The sequence below is a fragment of the Nilaparvata lugens genome, chromosome 13 (assembly GCF_014356525.2).
Source record: "Nilaparvata lugens isolate BPH chromosome 13, ASM1435652v1, whole genome shotgun sequence".
Taxonomy (NCBI): domain Eukaryota; kingdom Metazoa; phylum Arthropoda; class Insecta; order Hemiptera; family Delphacidae; genus Nilaparvata; species Nilaparvata lugens.
Genome location: NC_052516.1, coordinates 604777 through 623383, shown reverse-complemented (window position 1 = coordinate 623383; position 18607 = coordinate 604777).

Genomic DNA, 18607 nt, shown 5'->3' with positions numbered 1-18607 from the left:
AAAAGACGATCACGCCACTGGTCATGTGACGGGGTTTTGACTCAGCTGCTCCTGATGCTAAGGGTGCAGCAAATGATGACAATACTGCTGATTGCTACACTAATTCAGGCCGGTAAACAATATTTCTATTCCAGAAATTTCATGAAGAACGATACCAACCCGACTCGGTAGCTGCTTATCGTTCTGATGATACGGATGCTGCTAATTCATAGGGATTGGCGACGATGGTGATAATGCATATACTCAACTACAAATCTAACAAAATATATCCGGCAGTCGATCCTATTCTAATTCTAAAACAGAATAAATTCGCTAAATTACGCTGGACGACGGCTCTCCATCCGTCACAAAAATTCACTTTGTGACAAGTTATGTTTGTTTTATACTAACAAAAAGAGTGATGCAATAATATTATGGTTCATAACAGTGTTTTTTTTTTTTTTTGTTCTCTACAGATTATAATGTTGGTCAAATTAATTGAGAAAGTGACTACACATAGCACAATTGAAATTTCAGCAGCAACAAATTTAATGAATGACACATCATCATCTTCTTCTTCAACTTCTTCATAGCTGCAATTATAATAATAAGCATATAGCTTTTATTGGTGGACAGCCCCTTACAGGTGGAACCATTTTGTCACATGAGCCATGACATTGGATACATGGACCCTACAATTGTAGGTGGACTCCGAGCCACCATGGAAGATACTAGTGCAGTGGGTGTGCACTAGGTGCAGTTGTATCTAACTATATGTGTTATAAATTTTTTCTCTCTCTTCTTCTTCTCTTAAATACCTACTCTTAACACTACAGTAATAGATAATAGAGATAATATTAGGAAGAGCAACAATAGGGAGAAAATCAATTCAATTACAATTGAGATAAGCTGCTTGTCTGGTCAGTATGGGTTCACCTGTATATAGTGCCTGAACAAAATACTAAAACACTGACATATTAAACTGAACTGGTGGTTCTTGTTCTAGAGGAAAATCAATATAGCAAGTTTGTCTTGTGACAGTTTTTACATACTCTACCCCAATGGGGGAGGGGTAGAAAAACAAGTAGTAGGCCACCAGAGCAATTCAATCCATAGTGCCAATTACAATTGAAAGGAGCTAAGCTACCACCCCCTCTCTTTCTCTCTTTCTTTTGCTCACCAACTGAAAACACTACAGTAATTGTATGACAAGGAAAATGACAGAGCTATGCTACCACCCCCTCTCTCTTTCTTTCTTTTCTCTTGCTCACCAACTGAAAACACTACAGTAATTGTATGACAAGGAAAATGAATAAATGATATTATGAAAATATTGTGGTGTTCCTCTTTCTAGGAGAAAATCAATAGCAAGTTTGTAATGTAATAGCCTTGGTCAATGACCTAGTCACTGACAATTACCAACTAAACTGAACAACGTAGTTGTTTTTCTCTTTCTAAAAAAGGAAAGTCAATATGATAGCTAATATTAATATTTAATGTCAATAGCCTATTAGATGCACAACAAACAATTGAGTGTGTGTGTCTGTGAAATCAAATCAATACTTGGACACTGAGTGTGCATGCGCGCACCCTGCTTATGGCGGGAAAAATATTTTCAGGTGGAAAAATCTAGTTTGAGGTTAGAAGAAAGAAAAAAAGGAGGGAAATTTCAAGGTCAAGTGACATCACTGAACAGCTGATGACGTCACTAACCAACTGTCATGTCACCCCCAACCCTGCCATGGCCGGGGGCAGGTGGGGGATGATGGTGTGGGGAGGGGAGGGGGATAAAAACAGCTGATTTTGAGCTTACTCTGTCCTTTTTATTCTACTAACGTCTATTCTTTGGATACTGATTTCAAGTTCATTGCACACATTTTAAAACGAATCATTGTCCTCTCTGGATACTTTTCTTTCACGATAATTCCACTCCATGAATCATAGTCCTCTCTGGATACTTTTTTTCACAATAATTTGACTCCCCCATTTTAGAAATTGCTCTTGTATATTTTCAAGAGAATGTACCTCGAAATGTATTCCACTATCGTTTTTACTTTTCGGTGGCAATTCGGGAGGCATATTCATTTCATCCTACTCCTCCTCTTCCTCATATTTGAGCTGCGCGGATGGTGGTAGTTTTATTGGCGAATGGATCATCTTAAGGCTGATAGATCCAAAACACCATAATTTATTGATAGTTTGATGATTGTTTTTTAAAGAAACAGAACCTAATTTTTAAAAAGAACAATGTTCAAACGAAAAATTTGGTAACACACTTTTCACTCAGAAAAAACGTTGAGTAGTTTTCACTGTGAAAAACTGCTGAGTAGACTGCTGGTTGTTGGTGTTGACACCACTTGTTCCACTTCCACTACCAATACTACTCCACACTAATTATTCGGTATTATCTGCACTCTACGGAGGTCTGATTACAACTGATGGTCTGATTTTGCATGACTATTCGAATGCTAATGAATTAATGAATTATTATTTGACAAAAATCCAAATTAAATTTTGTAAATCACTCAGAAAACTTCTGCTACTACAAATATTGACAACATGGTGAACAGCTGGATGGAAATTTGATGAGCAATACTATTCGAAAATTTGTCAGTCCAGGAATCAAACCCAGTACCTCTCAATTGCCAGTCAGTTTTTGAATAGTAGCGCTCATTTCCGTCCAGCTGTTGTCAATATTTGTAGTAGCAGAAGTCTTCGGGGTGACTTGCAGCATTTAATTGGATTTCCGATTGATAATATTACAAATATTCTGTTTGAGCTGAATCTGTGCAAATGACACTTTTACTGTGAACTGCTATTTTTACCTGGCCTGTTGCCTTCAAGTAGGCTGCATCTATGGCAGCTCTTTGATCTGCCGTTCTAGAGGCAATCAGATTTACGAGGTCAGGACTCAACTTTTGTGCATTGATTGCATCGGTAACCAACTTCAAGTCATCATCCTTTCTGTTAGGCTGCTCTACGATAGTTGGTCCCAGAAATCCTATTGGTTCTCCAAGTGCAGTTAGGCTCTGAAATAGAAGTCCACTATCATTTATAGGATAGGCTGATAATGAATAGTGTGTAAGAGATACTAACTATATTCAAAGTTGGATAGAAAGTGAATGGATAAATAAATATCTTCATTGTCACAGAATGTTTACACATTGTAGACAATGTCATGTTTGGTAACTCTAGTAAATACAAGGCAAACGTGAGCCTGCAACAACAAGCACACAAAGTCAATTTTACAAAGTCCAATACATCCATTACACTCTAAATTAGGTATGAATTATATTTCCCAATCACTCATCAACTACTTATATATCATTTATCTTATTAATTATATATACATTTTCCAATTTATATAATAACTAGCAGGAACCCGTGCTTTGCAAGGATCTATTTTCAAACTTGATAATCTGAAAACTTGACGTAATGAAATTTTAAAGAACTTAAAATAGGCCTTTAACCATCCTTGGTTAATTAAGAATCTAGCCTATAAGCAAAATTTCAAGTTAATTAGTCCAGTAGTTCAGAAGTGGTGATGTGTCAAACATAATTTTCCTATCCCATACGTGTATAAGCCAACTCTTTATTTTATTATAGATATGGTTAACGACTGCAAGAGATAGGAGTGTGGAACAGAATAGTTGTGAAACTATGATAGCGCCAGAAGTGTCTCAAACTCAATAGTAGGTACTACATGAACTTTTTGAAAGTGATTTAAAAAAAAAATGTTAAAACAACAGGACTGAAAGTTGTCAACCTTATCATTCTACCTCCATTTAGAGAGAGAGGCTTTTGTTTGAGCCGAATGAAATCTTCTATCTTCTATATATATAAAAAAGATGAATGTCTGTTTGTGTGTTTGTTCCCTATGACTTGAAAAATACTTGACATAACGGCATGGAACTTTGGGAATATGTTGTGTGAATATTGGGGATGGTTTCTGACCAGAAATTTTAATAGGGTAGCTAATAATGATTATTTATTAATCTATTTTAACAGACCTATGTTTTCGAAATTGTCGGCCTAGCGGCTACCGAAGAACGGAAAGATGATCATATTGAGATAATATGATTATTAAGCATCTAAAGTTACCAGCTGTAATAAACACGCCACCCTATGATAAATTGTGTAGGCTACTGGTATTACAACGGTAGTTTGGAGTTGAAGTGAAGTTGATTGGTACCAGCTGTAGATAATGGTTCCTTAGAAGACCTATACAAATAATTATCACTCCCCTATCAATGAGTAACCGGAGAATGTTGTGAAAAAATTATTCACCTCATGGAAGAGGTTGTTCATATTGCATTTATTATTACTGAAGAATGTCAGAATAATTCACAACTTTTTTAAATTTAGCTTAGCTCATTTTCATCCTGAAAATCCTAAAATGGAAGATGGAAAGAATATGTAATTCCTGGTGATGATTCATCATACATCGCATATTTCCTGGACCATCTATTGACAATCAACAACTATGAAAACATTGAACTCATCTTTGAAAAACTAATTTATCCTATCTTCTTTTTAATTCAACTAATTTATTTTTTTTTAATTCAACAATTTACTGTTAGATATTACTACCAATTGATTGAGAAGAATATATTTTGGGAATAATGAATACTGTAATACTAAGCACATAGGAAGTCCGTATTTAGATGTGAATGAAAATATTGATTGTCAGATAAATTTCATGATTCACCAAAAAAAGTGAAGTGTACATTGACTTTTGGCGGTACAAAGTTCGCCAGGTAAGCTAGTTGTAAATAAAGCTTTATTATCAATAGTCAACACTGGAAAAAGACAGGCTCAATCACCAGGAATACTATAAATTCTGTGAAGGACCAGTAAGCCATTAATTTTGATTACTTTAATCACTTACATTATGGACAATCAATACGTATGACATTTATTAGCTACAAAATAAAAAACTTTGATTGAAGTGACCCCGACTACTACAATATGAATAACCATTTAGATCAAAAAAAAGATATTACTCAAATCTCTCATCAACTCGTTCTTCTTGTTCACAAAATATTAACACAATAATATGAGTTATATTGAATGAATTCACGGCTAGTACTCAAGTTTGTCTTTTTCTTGCCATGCTACAAATGAATATAGGTTTATGTTTGACATCTTGTTTTTGTAATCTTGTTGTCTATTAAGAAATTTTTCAATGTGATTTTTTTTTTGCAATAAAATTTGAAAAAAGAATTATCAACAAACTCCTAACCAGAGAAAATATCTGTGCTCTGTTGTAATCGGAATGTATGAGACTCATACAACGATGGAACAAACTCGTGGCAAGCTAGCGCTTTCGATTCATGGAAAATTAAATTCGATCAGCTGATTGATGAAATTATTTTAAGCTTTCCAATGATTATAACATATGTTAGAATATCATGTGTCAATTATCTCAGTTCCATATGGCATTCACCTTACTATGTTCATAACCTTACTAAATATGATCCTTTTTCATCCTTTGAAACCCTTAGAGGCAAAATATCTCAAAATCCGTCCTTAGTGCGCGTCTAGCATGTTTGAAGGATATTTGTGCAAAGTTTCAAGTCTGTAGGATAATTAGTTTGAGCTGTAGTGTGATTTTACATCAAAATTTTTGAAAAATGCCCTCTCCTGGACCCCCCTGTGCTCCTGATCGAAATTTTTCTGCATAGATCTAATTTTTTTCGTAGCTGAACAAAAAAGTTCCTCATGACTTTGCTGTGCAATGAGCGGTTAAAAAGTACAAAATTTTGGGGGGGCCCAGCTCCCTCAGGGGGGCAAATTTCTGAAAATCCTTTCTTAGTGGATGTTTTCAGGCTACCATAAACAATTGTGCAAAATTTCAAGTTTTTAGGCTCAGTAGTTTGGGCTGTGGTGTGATTTCAGTCTGTCGGGGCTTAGCCTTTTATAAGTATAGAGATAGTCGGCTATTTTATATGGGGTTTTTCCTATTAAAGCTTCCTTTACTTTCAAATTGAAAGCACTTTTACATGAAAATCTTATAGTGGCAGGCAAATAATTATAAAGTTTTACCGCCATATAGGGATTTAGCTTTTGAGATGCACTGTGCTGATACCTACGTACTCTTAAGCTATTTTCATTTCTTGTTGCATGATTATGGTGGTGTCTATTCACATCAAATTTCTCAATATTAAAGTGTACATATACAACTGTGAAATAAATATAAAGAGCTGGGAATGTCATCACTCTCATTTTTTTGAACAAAGGTTTGCAGCTTTCTCGGTATTCTGCATTGCGTAGGAGCCTCATTATCTTTTTTTGCAACCTGAGAATTTCAACTCTGTACATGAGCATAATAAACCTTGAGCAATATTTCAACTCCTACACATGTTCTCTACCTTCTAATAAGATAAAGACCTTTTGAGACATTCCTTATTACATAGTTGATTTATGATGATTCCATGTCAGATGTCTGTCAATCCAGATACCAAGAAACTCGATTGCCACAGGGCAGCTACTGGAATCATCATTTTTTCTAAACGTGGAATAGATATCACTAATCTCGTCCTCATTCAATGAAAGGCTATTCGCTGAGCACAGAAGTTTGTGCTCTACAGTATCGAATCCCTTCGTCATATCGTATGACCTGAATCCAACACTCGACCCCTGATTCAAATCAGACACAACAGAGCTGATAAGAGAAGAAACTGCATGACTAGTTTCCCAACCTGGTCTGAAGCCAAACTGAGTTTCAGTGAACAAATTGTTTCTTTCAAAAAATTCAAAGACTTGATTATGCATCAGAGACTCGAATAACTAAGAAAAAATAGGTACAATATGTATTGGTCTATAGTTATTTAAATCCTTTTTGCTTCCCTTCTTGAAAATAGAAAAAACCTTCAATGAAAGGTTTTGAAACCTTCAATGAAAAAACCTTCACATTGTTCAGCTTACTTGGATACACGCCTTTATGAATACACTCATTGAACAAATGAGTGAGTACCTCACATATATAAGGAGAAGCTATCTTCAATATCAAAGAATTAATATTATTAATGTTGTAACATTTACTAATGCTCGAGGAACATATATTTGAATACATAGTTTCCACCGTTACATGATTAAATTTCAAAAGTCTCTTAGAATTAGATTGACACTTATTAAGGTAATATCTGCTATCCTTATCACTTACATGTATTTTTTGCTTACCCTATCTATATTATCTATAGAAAGATCATTGAAGACTTAAGAACTATGCTCACTCTGGAAGACTTCAGCTTTAGAGTTCTTATTGGAAATGTTATTAACAACTCTCCATGGTTCTTATTTTCAATTAGGATATCCTATTCCACCTCCTAGGTTATCTAATAATTGCAAAATATTGCTACAATGCGGACTAACTACAGTCGGATATGGGTCGGGGTCAGTAGATGTACTGACTGGACTGGTGGAGATAACGGACCTACACTTCTCCCCCTATCATGATTCTTTACCCTCTGCTACTTTCGCGAGATTTTTACTTTCAGGGGAAGAGTGTTTGCCCGTGCCGTTATTGGCCGATTCAGCCCTCGGCCTTTGGAATACAGGATGGATGTTAAGGGGGATTAAGATACTTGTATAGAACTTATCTTCTTGTATAGAACCCTATACAAGGAGACGGTTCTGACTATCATATCCCTACAAATAATTATATTTGTAAAGGTAGTACGCAATCTGAACCAACTGCGTGTTGACGGCGAGCAAGCTGTACCTGCAAGCCCGGAAAGAGATTTTCTATGGGATTTAAGGTGTGGGTTATGGAGTAACGGTAGGGCGGAACTATGGAGTTGTTAGTGGTATTTAAGATATCGTTAAATAGGGCACGGTATAGGGTGTAAGCTATAGATAATAGGGTACATGGTCTGACGTATAGGGTATAGGGTATACAGTACAGAGAATCAATAATATGATTATTATTCTCTACAGCAGATAATTATCTGTTCAATAATCCGCAATCTGACAATTGCGCTCTAGCTCTCAGCAAGCTGGACCTGCTAGCTAAATACAGGGTATGAATTTTCAATACGGGATATTTAAGGTTTAGAATACAGGGTTTCAGGTGTGGGATTTCTGAATCGCGAACCTGTAGCTGCGAAAGGATTTTCAGCAATTCTGAAACTGCTAAACAGGATTTCCGCGCCTGACTAGCGACTGCGCGACGGTTATTAAGGGCTGATCTGTAACAGCCCTCAAGGGAATGGAAATCACTCTCAATCGTCAGAAACGATTTTAAATTAATAGTCAGTATGTCGACTATCATGACAGGATAGGAAAGGTTTTCACAGACACAGTCTGTAGAATAATATCGGGAAGACAACAGTCTGTCGTTGTCAGGATAGGAAAGGAATTTTCCAGGATTTTCCACAAGGAAAATATCGAGTCACTGACTCCTAATTTAGGAGAAAATTTCAATGGGCTCCTCCAAGCAATTGCCAGTCTAAGGACTACGACAAAATAGATCTTTAATTTGCAACTGAGATCACGGTAAAATTCGTGAATTTTCCACAGGGGAAACCAACAAATAATATTTGCTATTGAAGGAGACAGGTTTCTAGGAATCTTAGAAAGGATTTGCGGGTCTGAAAACCCGCGACTAGGACGATCTCGAATCTGGAACTGAGATCAGAAAGGATTTTAGAATAGGAAGAGTTGAGAAAAAGAAAGAGAAAGGACGTCGCAGTCTACCAACTTCGACAAGGAAGTTCTCAATCTGTACCTGAGAGCTAGAAGGATTTTAGAATAGGAAAAATTAAGAGAGAGAAAAAGAAAGGACGTCGCAGTCTGAATGACTTCGACCAGGACACACTCAAGCTGCACCTGAGTTCTCTAGGAAAAGGATTGGAATTTTCCTACTAGGAATTACAGCAAGTCAGAAACTGCTAAGCAAAGTTAAAATACAGGGTCACTCTATAGTATGAAAACTAAGCTAGGAAAATTCACTCAAAATGATAATAATTTCTCTGCAAGGACAAAAATTAATCGAGAAAACTATTCTCAAAAAGGACAGGGATTTTTCCACAAGGATAAAAATTAATTGAGAAAAACTATTCTTGAAAAGGACAGAAACTCCCCTACAAGAATAAAAATTCAATTGAGAAAAATTACTCTTTAAATTGAAGGCCACCTTACTACAGAGAAGAAAAAACATACGGACTACCAGTCCTTATATACAATTACCTGAATCGACGTGAATACTGATATGGAGAATGACAAACGGATTCCCACTTGAACGTCGTGAAGCGACAGAGTCGAGACTTATAAATTAAGTACTCAAAAAAATCTGCTATAAGAGCCCAGTTAGATTTCCCACTTAACTGTTTGAAGTACAAACTCAAGATCCCTTACAGGTTTCAAAACCAAGGATAAATCGTTCACCCTCAGTGATACAAATTTAGGAAAAATAACCGACAAGAGAGAAAATCCCCAAGGAAGATATATCTTCGAGTTGCCAGGAACTCATCCTACACTATTCTATATTAACACACAAAAATATAATAATTCCCCTAGAAATGAACTAGTACCGGGATTGTCGTAAGGAGAGGAGATTTGCGACCAATTCACACGCTCAACCACCGAACAACTGCCCCTTGCCTATGTCTGCTCCTCGCAGAGTAGGGTCCGTTGAAAATTGGGTGGCCGGGGGAAAGAGATTGCCGACCAATAGGAGTCTCAGGAGACGATCACGCCACTGGTCATGTGACAGGGTATGAATCAGCTGCTCCTGATGCTCAGGGTGCAACTAAGATATACTGCTAATTACTATAATAAATTAGGCTGGTGAACAATATTTCTCACCAGAAATTACAAGAAGAATGATACCGACTCAACTTGGTAGTTGCCTATCGCTTTGATGATACGGCTGCTGCTGTTTCAATACTAGATATTGGAACGCTCAAACAAATAAACAAAATCTGGAAATTTCTGGTTCAGATGAATCAGCTACTGATAATTCATAGGGGTTGACGGCGATGCTGATGATTTCAACACTCTACTCTAAGATTAGAAGAATACATCTGACTGCCGACCCTATTCTCTACTGAAATAAAATAAAATTGTCCAAATCATATGCCAAATGATGCTTCTCCCTTCATCACAAAATCCACTTTGTGACATTCTATGTAGATACTTATTAATAATATCATTATAGTATACAGTTTTTGCATTCTTCATAGCTTTTTTGTATGTTCTTTCTGTATCTTTATATTCTTCCCTCAAGTATTATAATAATTCAAACTATGACCATAAATACCAGTCAAACTGTAAAGTTAAAGTAGTTCACACTGCTCTTTGAGTTCATGCAATTCCGCTGTATACCAGCATTTATCAAATTTTGTCTTCTTGATTGTAACTCTAATAAGTGGAAAAGCTATTTTTATAGCATTCATGATCGATTCAAAGAACACATCAAATTTATCATCAATGCTGAGTTGTGAATAAACCTTAATCCAGTTAATCCTATCAATGATTCCAAAAAAATAAAGTAGTATTACTATCATAAATCACCCTCGAGTAGGATCTTTTTTGGGGCTTTTATTCATATTTCAATTTCCTTCATTATTCAAGATGTTCATTCCTATCAGCAATGCTTAGTGATCTGATAACATAGTATGTATTATTTTTTATGACCTTTTACTCTCATCTATATCTGTAGCTATTTTGTCTATGCATGTCCCAGGAGTTAAACGTCCTGGCCTAGTCACTCCACTTACCGTTATTTTCAAATTGAAACAATGAAATAAATTGATTAAGTCATTTGCATTTTTACAGTCACAGTTGAAATTTATATTAAAGTCACCACATAAAACTAAACTATAGCTAGGATTCGAGACCGTACTGAGAAGCTCATACAAGTAAGACAAGAATTTATCAATATAATATACAACATTATCACTACAAGGCCTATATACACATATAATAATTAATTATGCTCTTGATTTTGGGTAATTTTATTCCAACTACTTCAAATATCATTCCCTCGGACATCTCCTTCACTGATTCCAATTCGACGAAATCCACATCATCCTTAACAAAAAATCCTGCTCATCCATGCATCTTATCGGTTAAGCTATGATTATTAAATCGAAATCGGACGAGCTGGAATGTATTGAATGTAATAATTCTCATGAACTGGAAAATTGTGAAGTGTTCTTGAATCTCAAACCGTCTGATCGATTAAAACGTGTAAAAGAATGGAAACTATGTACATGCTGTTTATTGGCAGGGCACTTAATTAGAGATTGTAGAAGAAGAAAGCCGTGCAGTCACTGTAATTCGCGTCATCATTCGCTCCTCCATTTAGAGCCGAGACAGCCGCCTGTTGAAAACACCAACACATTTGCCAGTGATAAACGAATGAGCAGGGTAGACGTGCATGACGCCGCTGATCAAAGCCATCAAACATTTGTTACTGACTCAGCTATGAAAGTATTTTCGAATGTAAATAGTTCCTTAGTACTGTTACCAACTGTTGAATTGGGAGTTCGAGGTAATCAGGGCAATTATCATAAGGTCAAAGTATTATTAGATAATGCAAGCACCCAGTCATTTATTGCAAGGCGATGCATGTAAAAACTGGGTTAAGTGGTGCAGAAAACACATAGTTTGCCAATCTATGGATTATCTGATACTAAACTGGAAGTGACAGATGAAATTACTAACTGTAAATTTTAAACACAGAACTTCATTAGAAATTACCGAGTTGGCAGTCACCAAAATAGCAGCTACAAATCAGATAAAAAATGCGTACTGGGCACATATTGAAGGACTGGATCTAGCAGATCCTGAATTTTACTTTTCAGAGGAGGTTAATATTTTATTGGGTGCTGAATACTTCCCCTTCATATACTTTGGCATTTCTCAGAATGTTTAAATGATTAAATATTTGAATGTCTAAATGTTTAGATGTTTGAATGTTTGAATGTTTAAATGTTTAAATGTTTGAATGTTTGAATGTTTGAATGTTTAAATGTTTAATAATGTTTAAATGTTCAAATGTTTAAATGTTTAAATGTTCAAATGTTTAAATGTTTAAATGTTTAAATGTTTAAATGTTTAAATGTTTAAATGTTTGAATGTTTAAATGTTTGAATGTTTAAATGTTTGAATGTTTAAATGTTTAAGAGTCTGGTCGTGATTTTCTAGGAAACGATTTCGATAAATCTTTATAGGCTCGCTCAGGAGTTCCTGCAGTTTATTGCTTCTGAACAATTTATAGAAAATCTTTGGAATGTATTGTTTCCAAAGAATTTAATTAACAATGCAACATACTGTTGTGTAAACCAGCTTATTCCATTACTGATAAAATTAGATGGTAACTCCTTCAATCATTTAATACTGATACCATTAATAAATAGATATGAGATTTGTCCTGCGTGGTATTAGGGAATAAAATAAACAGTACACCATAAAAAATTTGATACATATATTGTATGAATACTAATAAAAGTCATACAAATATGGAAAATATATAGAGCAACAAAACATATACAACAAAATAAGAATGAATATATCAAGATAAAATATCACAGACTAGTACACTATTCTTTAGCTCTTTAGCAAAAAACATTACCATGTGCTTTTTTCATTCATTGATTATATGCATTCATTTGTATGCAGCTTAGGTATCGACTTGCTGTTGCTTGGCGATTTAGGCAATCTCACTTTATATCTTACTCCAAAAATCATAGAATAAATCGATAAATCAAAGATTATAAATATATTATTTTCTGTAGTTTTCAGTATATTTCTCAATAATATATATAGGTATATCTGTCTCAGGGCATGAGGTTCGGCCTCTGATGGAAATAGATAAATCAATTTATCCAGTGAACAAGAGCTACCTTATATTATTACAAATTATTATATAGAATCAATGATTGAGTGAGCGTTAGTATTACAAGATTAGAATTCAATAGTCCTTTAATTTGTGTACCTTTGGATATGTAAATTGACTTATTCTTATCTAATTGAATATTTCTTATACCTTCTTAAGACTTGCACAAGTTTTATATTAATTTTTTTGATATTTATAACCTTTCCGACGAGCTAGCTTTTATATTTATTCCACTCGAAGCACTGAGGGTGCCCTGACTTATATATTTGATGATATATCACTCATGTGCTGAATTTTTTAAGCTGTTGGCGGTGGTCCAAATTTTCTGGTAGTCCTGGATTTTTGATGGCCGAAGTCGTCTTCTCCAAAAGATTAAATAAATATTTGAATGACTTTTGCTTTAATGCAGCATCACTAAGTCTTATAGGAAATTAATAAAAGAATTCAAACTTTAAGTCTTTAAAAAGTACAATGTAATAAAGGGTCTTGTGCTCTACAAATGTTAGTGTCCTACCAAAGTGGTGTCTTGCAGGCAAGTGGGCAGGTTCTACTTTTATTTCTACAATTTTCATTTCCGACTTACAAATTTACATAAATTCAAATAATTCGTTACTACACCATTTAAAGGTTCAAATAGTCCATGCCAATCTACTAAACCATTACCTATATCATATGTATGATATTTTATATGTCCTCAGGCCATATCTAATACATAAACTGAATAGTAAAAATTAAAAAATCTTATCATTTATATAAATATTTATAAATACATTTGAATCGGCTCTCTATTGCCGCCCATTGATTACTACAGTTTGATTGGTTCATGCAAATTCACTACGGTATACATGCGCCTAGGAACCTCCTACTTCCTTAATACACTAATTTATTTTTATTTGGTGGTTTAAGTACATTTATTACATAATTATAGTATATTTTTATAAGGTTTATAAGTTGTTTCTCCCTCTACAACAATTAGCCATGTGCTTTTTGAAATCCTCTAGTTGCATACTATTTGTTTACAATAAATTTTTGCCAAGGTGTCTGGCTAGACTCTACGTTATGCGACTTGATCATCGATCATTAGGTTGCCGATCAGTGATTATTTTTTTAAGCCTGACCTCAAATTTTCCAATACTTTATATAATATAATATGAGTAGCAAATAACTTTCTATTTCTATTCGGCTGTTCTAATTTGAGCCATGATACCTGATATTATCTAATCTTTTAATAATCATTATCACATTTGGCGATACTAGACTATTATTTCACTTCAGACCTATAAAATTCTTCCAAATAGGGATTTTGCTTGCCCATCATATTTTAATATGTTACAATGTTTAAATGTTTGAATGTTTAAATGTTTAAATGTTTAAATGTTTAAATGTTTGAATGTTCAAATGTTTAAATGTTTGAATGTTTAAATGTTTAAATGTTTAAATGTTTAAATGTTTAAATGTTTAAATGTTTAAATGTTTAAATGTTTAAATGTTTAAATGTTTAAATGTTTAAATGTTTTAATGTTTAAATGTTTAAATGTTTAAATGTTTAATGTTTAAATGTTTAAATGTTTAAATGTTTAAATGTTTAAATGTTTAAATGTTTAAATGTTTAAATGTTTGAATGTTTAAATGTTTAAATGTTTAAATGTTTAAATGTTTAAATGTTTAAATGTTTAAATGTTTAAATGTTTAAATGTTTAAATGTTAAAATGTTTAAATGTTTAAATGTTTAAATGTTTAATGTTTAAATGTTTAAATGTTTAAATGTTTAAATGTTTAAATGTTTAATGTTTAAATGTTTAAATGTTTAAATGTTAAATGTTTAAATGTTTAAATGTTTAAATGTTTAAATGTTTAAATGTTTAAATGTTTAAATGTTTAAATGTTTAAATGTTTAATGTTTAAATGTTTAAATGTTTAAATGTTTAAATTTTAAATGTTTAAATGTTTAAATGTTTAAATGTTTAAATGTTTAAATGTTTAAATGTTTAAATGTTTAAATGTTTAAATGTTTAAATGTTTAAATGTTTAATGTTTAAATGTTTAAATGTTTAAATGTTTAAATGTTTAAATGTTTAAATGTTTAAATGTTTAAATGTTTAAATGTTTAAATGTTTAAATGTTTAAATGTTTAAATGTTTAAATGTTTAAATGTTTAAATGTTTAAATGTTTAAATGTTAAATGTTTAAATGTTTAAATGTTTAAATGTTTAAATGTTTAAATGTTTAATGTTTAAATGTTCAATGTTTAAATGTTTAAATGTTTAAATGTTTAAATGTTTAAATGTTTAAATGTTTAAATGTTTAAATGTTTAAATGTTTAAATGTTTAAATGTTTAAATGTTTAAATGTTTAAATGTTTAAATGTTTAAATGTTTAAATGTTTAAATGTTTAAATGTTTAAATGTTTAAATGTTTAAATGTTTAAATGTTCAAATGTTTAAATGTTTAAATGTTTAAATGTTTAAATGTTCAAATGTTTTAATGTATAATGTTTAAATGTTCAAATGTTTAAATGTTAAAATGTTTAAATGTTTAAATGTTTGAATGTTTAAATGTTTAAATGTTTAATGTTTGAATGTTTAAATGTTTAAACGTTTAAATGTTTAAATGTTTAAATGTTTGAATGTTTAAATGTTTAAATGTTTAAATGTTTAAATGTTTAAATGTTTAAATGTTTAAATGTTTAAATGTTTAAATGTTTAAATGTTTAAATGTTTAAATGTTTAAATGTTTAAATGTTTAAATGTTTAAATGTTTAAATGTTTAAATGTTTAAATGTTTAAATGTTTAAATGTTTAAATGTTTAAATGTTTAAATGTTTAAATGTTTAAATGTTTAAATGTTTAAATGTTTAAATGTTTAAATGTTCAAATGTTTTTAATGTTTAAATGTTTAAATGTTTAAATGTTTTAATGTTTAAATGTGTAAATGTACAAATGTTCAAATGTTTAAATGTTCAAATGTTCAAATGTTCAAATGTTCAAATGTTTAAATGTTTAAATGTTCAAATGTTTGAATGTTTGAATGTTTATATGTTGCGCATTTACAGCGAAACGCAGTAATAGACTTTCATGTTTTTTGACAAGTATGCTCCTTTTTTAATTATGCAATGACTTATATACAAGGTTTTTGGAATTTCGCATTCCTATGATAATTTAAAAGGGAAAAGGAGCTTCCTTCATATGCCAATATTAGAGTGCAATATCAGACTATAGAATTATTCATCATAAATCAGCTGACAAGTGATTATGCAGATGTGTTGAGAAGCCAGTCTATTGCTGTATTTCCGAAGGTCTATAGTTCCAATCAGGTACTTGTGGTAAATGTTTAAATGTTTGAATGTTTGAATGTTTGAATGTTTGAATGTTCAAATGTTTAAATGTTTAAATGTTTAAATGTTCAAATGTTTAAATGTTTAAATGTTTAAATGTTTAAATGTTTAAATGTTTTAATGTTTGAATGTTTAAATGTTTAAATGTTTAAATGTTTAAATGTTTAAATGTTTCAATGTTTAAATGTTTAAATGTTTTAATGTTTAAATGTTTAAATGTTTGAATGTTTAAATGTTTAGATGTTTAAATGTTTAAATGTTTAAATGTTCAAATGTTTGAATGTTTAATGTTTAAATGTTTAAATGTTTTAATGTTTAAATGTTTAAATGTTTGAATGTTTAAATGTTTAAATGTTTGAATGTTTAAATGTGTAATTGTACAAATGTTCAAATGCTTGAATGTTCAAATGTTCAAATGTTCAAATGTTTAAATGTTTAAATGTTCAAATGTTTGAATGTTTGAATGTTTATATGTTGCGCATTTACAGTGAAACGCAGTAATAGACTTTCATGTAATTTGACAAGTATGCTTCTTTTTTAATTATGCATTGACATATATACAAGGTTTTTGGAATTTTGCATTTCTATGATAATTTAAAAGGAGAAAGGAGCTTCCTTCATATGCCAATATTAGAGTGCAATATCAGACTATAGAATTATTCATCATAAATCAGCTGACAAGTGATTATGCAGATGTGTTGAGAAGCCAGTCTATTGCTGTATTTCCGAAGGTCTATAGTTCCAATCAGGTACTTGTGGTTGAGAATACTGCGTGAGGTCTACTGTTCACAGAACTACTAGTTAGTTGTGCAGCAGTTAGTATTTTTAGTTATAGTTGAATGCAGCTTGCTGGGAATTGAATGGTATATCTCCTTGATGCTGATTTACCCGTGCATATTCTAAATTTACAGTATGTCAAGCTCTACGAACCAAGTTTGAACATTGTTCATACCGCGGCATTATTATTAGAATTGAAATTCTGTGAATCAGTAGAAAGAAAATAGAAAAAAAAAGATCTACCAACGGCTGTTGAATGATGCAATGATTAAAACAGTTGATTTTTTTTCTGTGTGTGGCCAGCTCACGAATCTTCTTCCATGAGGCTTACATGTAAACTTTGAAGGACCATAGGAAAGAGTTCTGATAAATTTGATAGACCATAAACCTGCTTATTTACATAACAAACACAGCTAAAAAAATCAATTTAATAGAAATAATTGATCAATTCCGGTTTTTATAATGTTCTCATGAATAACCACATTGTATATAACTCATTTTAATCTCATCTTTTTAAATCTCCACAATAAAATTTGATATTTCTGGAGAAGGTACATATCACAAGCTAACTGTGACAAATGAATAAAGTGATCTAGACATCAAGAAAATAAATAATATGTTACTATTATTGAAGAAAAATTGTATTGTTTTATAGTATAAACAACAAGTCAATACACTATTTCATCAATGATATCTCATGCAAACACATTCAATATCAATCCAGAAGATTTGAAGAACAAACAAATTCGTCCCACTGCATGCCACACAGAGTGGCGCAAAAGTTACTGGACAGTTGGCCAGAAGAAAAAATAAAAAAAACAGGAAGATGTAGTATAATAGTTTTAGCCCATGGTGTTGGTATTACAAAATGTTGATAATCACACCTCGTCAAGTTGGCAATACCATGCAATGACAAACACAACAATCGATCTAGTCAGTTTTTGAAAGCGTGTTCTGTGAGACGTGTTTGAAGCTGTAGTTTCCGAATTAGTTTTTTTTTTTTTGTTAATCAGTTGTCACAATGCTGACAAAAGAAGAAAGGATCTTCGCTTTGAAAACATTCCATAAAAGTGGTGCTACTGCAGTTGTTGATGAATGGGGTAGACACTTTACATCAAAACAACCAACTAGACAAACATTATATGACATAAGAGATAGATTTGAACAACATGGATCTGTTATGGATGAACCAAGATCTGGCCGCCCCACAACAGTCTCAACTGAGAAAAATGTGTTGCGCGTATGTTGTGACCAACTGTGACCAACAGTCCACGAGAATCAACCAGACGATTAGCATCTGAGCTGGATTTATCACGAAGGTCTGTGCAAAGAATATTACACAAACAGAATTTCAAAGTTACATTCTATGTTTGCTACATGTGTTTGCTATGTCTTCAATTTTGTGAATTGATGCCTAACCTACAGAAACACGATCCTACTTGTTCAATAAAATTGTGTGGTCTGATGAGGCTAATTTTAAGTCAAGCAGACAAGTCAACAGCATAATTGTACTCACTGGTATACTGACAATCAAGATCTTTTGTTAGAACAACAAATAAATCAACCTGGTGTGAGTGTCTGGGGAGCAATATCATCATTTGGCGTTCTTGTACCATATTCATTTGAAGGAACTGTGACAGGAGATAAATACTTGGATATGCTTCAAATTATGT